Genomic DNA, 3,817 nt, shown 5'->3' on the forward strand with positions numbered 1-3,817 from the left:
AATCCTTGTCAATAACTGCAAAAGCGTAGGAGCTACAATGAGGATGATCTTAATATGCAATGTTTCCCTCATAAGGAGCTCCACAGTAATAAGGGGATTAATACAGGAAGAATATTGAATTTTTAGCGTGGAATACGCAGCTTTCTTTTCATTGGTATACTCAAGTTTCCAAATAACTGAAAAAATTCAAACAAGTGTCCTTTAGAGATTGCTTACATCACACTACAGAAAGCAGAGGAAAGACACATCATTACAAACAAACAGCAAAGTCAGCAACATGAGCACTTGTGGCAACCGTACAAGTCAAGATTTAAACCTTCCTGAACTGTAAGCCAGTTCAGTCCTTAATACAGATGGATGAGGAGCAATGACGTCATGCACATATACATACCCTGGAAACTCAAAAGCATATCACAGAAGTACTCCAATTTTCATTAATGAGCTTCCTTCAAGGACCTAATGTGGCTGATTTATTTCATTTTGTTTCACTCACTGTCAGGTGCTGTTAATACATATCCTTGCCTCTGCTTGCACCTTACATAATGCCCACTAGTTAGATGAATTTTTTCCCCTTTAAATATATTTTCTCAGAAAGAAAACAATATACTTTCTCTTCCTTGGGAGAGAATAGACAAATTGGGCCTCTAAAAATTTAAATTAATTAAAAATTAATTCTGCAATTAATTTCAGAAAAGTAATAATCACTTATATAAAATAAGAAAATTAAGAATTTCTGGGAAAAATGCATTACTACTTATACTTCAATGTGGTATTTATATAAGGAAAAATTTTGTTGTTGAATTTGTGACAAGGAACAATAACAGATTTAGCTGTAGATTAAATTAATGGTCTTGATTACTTGGAAGAACAGTGAGAAATGAAATGAAATTTTTTACAAAGATGACCCTTAATACTTTTAAGCAATTTAAATAATTTATACATTTTATATATAATGACATTTAAAAGTTTTATGTCCTGTGGTGTGTTTTTATCGAGGTTACTCAGAAAACTTAGATTGGTTTAATAATTTTGGTCTAAAAACGACTATATATATATTTTCAGATTATCTTATAACGTAGAAAATAATGGTGGTATAACATTCTGGTATGTAAGTCTTGGCTTTATTTTGTCTTGAATATCTGAGTTAAGTTGGTCTTCCTAAATTTCTTATACTGGTTGTACCAGTTAAATAAGCAAACATATTCAGTAAGATTTCAACATCTAATCATTTAAATTTATCTGTTGAAATATATTAAATATACTAGTCAAGTACATTAAATACACTAATATCTTTAAAGAGGAATGAATACTTGTAATTCTAGAAACCAGATGAATCAATTATTCCGCTTACAATTTCTGGTAAATATTTTTAGGTATCATCTAATATGTGATTCCATATATACGAATATATGATTCCAACATTCTCATGTTCCAACATGTGTCAGCTTAAATTACACATTCAAGGAGAAGAAACATCAATAGGAAAGAATAATCGATTACAGGCCCCAACAGAAAAACATGCACGTTGCATCTCCTGCAAGAAATCAGCAACTTGGCAATGAGAAACTGTCATCACCCTGAACTTCCACTTTTCTCCAATGGGCTTGGGTTCACAACAACCTCCCTCAGCTTCCTCCTCTTTCTCTGTAAAGTAAGCTTCTTTCCTGTCCTTTGTTTGTGGGACTTGCCTATGGCTTTTGCTATAGCTTGCTTGTCCTGAATTGCAATTCCTCCAGTATTCCTGAATAAACCCTTATTGCTGGAGAACAACAAAAAACAACCCCCCCACAACTTTTATATATTTTTATATTTATAAATTTTTTATATTTAATTTGCTTATTTGTTTTTGGCTGTGATGCGTCTCCATTGCTGGGCGAGGGCTTTCTCTAGTTGCAGTGGTTGGGGCTACTCTTCATCGTGGTGTCTTCTCTTGTTGTGGAGCACGGGCTCTCTGCGCGCAGGCGTCAGTAGTTGTGGCATGAGGGCTCAGTCGTTGTGGCTCACGGGCTCTAGAGCGCAGGCTCAGTAGCTGGGGTGCACGGGCTTAGTTGTTACACAAAACGTGGGATCTTCCCGGACCAGGGCTCGACCCCGTGTCCCCTGCCTTGGCAGGCGGATTCTTAACCAATGTGCAACCAGGGAAGCCCCCAAAAGTATTATTTTTAAAGTCAACACTGGCATTATTCTGCTGGAAATGGGTGCCGTAGAAAAATGTGTATGTCCACCAAAAGTCACAAAAAAAATATTCGTACCATTTCAGAATATCCTCAAGTGGAAACAACTGAAATGTCCAACAGTACAAAAGTATGTAGAGCTATATTCTTACAAGGACTACACAGAGAGACAAAGAAGTACGTGAAAAATAGGGTTAAATTTCATAGACATAATGTTGAGTGAAAGAAGTCAGACCCATGCCCCTCCAGGCCCTCAAACCGAGTGCATGGCCTATGATCCAATTTATGTGCAAGTAACAGGCAGAGAGGTAGGGAGGGGTATGTGTGTGATTCCTCTGAGGTCTTGCATGGGAAGAGTCATGAGGAACCTTTTGTGGTCTGGTAATTTTCCACACCTTAGTTATTCAGGTTGCTCCATCAGTTATTCACGTTGATGTACACTGGTAATGGTGTGGGAACTGTACACTCTTTGTACTTTATGCATATTATGCCTCAGTTTTTAAAATTTAATGCCACTTGGTTATTGTTAAAGTGATGTTGATACTTTTTCTTTGGCTTTGTCCTGGGCTAGGAGGAAAAGTAAGTTCAAAGTACTTACTGGGATATTTTTGTTGTCCTCAGATTTTTGTCTTCCCTTTAGTATCAGATATCTGACTACTTACTTATATGTTGCTCACAACCATGACCCTAAGCTGACATTCCACTGTTCATACTGCGGCAAAAAGAGAAGCAAGTGTTCATGATCAAATCTTGTTCTGTTAAGAATCAATATGAGTCAAGGAAGGGGGAGGGTATATGAAATTGAGAAATTCTGATGAGGAAAGTAGTTCAATTAGGCTTAAGTAACTCAGAGGTGCCAAAGGGAGGACACTGGCAGGTCGTACACAATGAAAAGCCGAAGCTGCCAAATTCACTTCACCACTAAACGCTGAAGAATTTTTGGAGCATCCACACATAGCCAAAAGCGTTTACCTGATTAGTTCGGAACTTCACTAGATTAACCCATCCAGACTAGGTGTTTGATGGCTTTCAGCTATTTGTTCCTCAAGGAAAGGGAAAACTCCCCTTTCTCAGGCTTTGTGTGTGTGTGTGTGTGAGTGTGCGTGTGTGTGTGTGTGTTTCCTCTCTTCTCACTTCTGGCTCTTTTATAAATCCTGTCTTTTTTAATGACAACATCCTAATAACTGTCTCCCATTTGTATTAGGAACCATGTGAGCTAACTCATTCAAAGTCTCTTTACTACATGAAGTAAGTCAGAAAGATGATAAGAAATATCGTATATTAACGCATATATGTGGAACCTCGAATAATGGTTCAGATGCACTGGTTTGCAGGGCAGAAAGAGAGACACAGCTGTAGAGAACAAACATACGGACACCAACGCGGGGAAAGTGGCAAAGGGGTTCGTGGTGGTGGGGTGAATTGGGACATTGGGATTGACATATATACACTAATATGTATAAAATTACTAATAAGCACCTGCTGTATAAAAAATAAAAATTCAAAAATAATCTCTTTACTACTAATGTTGAAGTATGATTTTCATATTCACCTCTGTATACACTATATTGGGAGCTTTGAAATGTATTCTTGGGCGGAGACTGCCATGGAAAGGGAAAGTTTAGGCCTTCAATTGTTGGAAG

The sequence above is a fragment of the Monodon monoceros genome, unplaced genomic scaffold, assembly GCF_005190385.1.
Source record: "Monodon monoceros isolate NGI ecotype Baffin Bay Population unplaced genomic scaffold, NGI_Narwhal_1 Super_Scaffold_18, whole genome shotgun sequence".
Lineage (NCBI taxonomy): Eukaryota > Metazoa > Chordata > Mammalia > Artiodactyla > Monodontidae > Monodon > Monodon monoceros.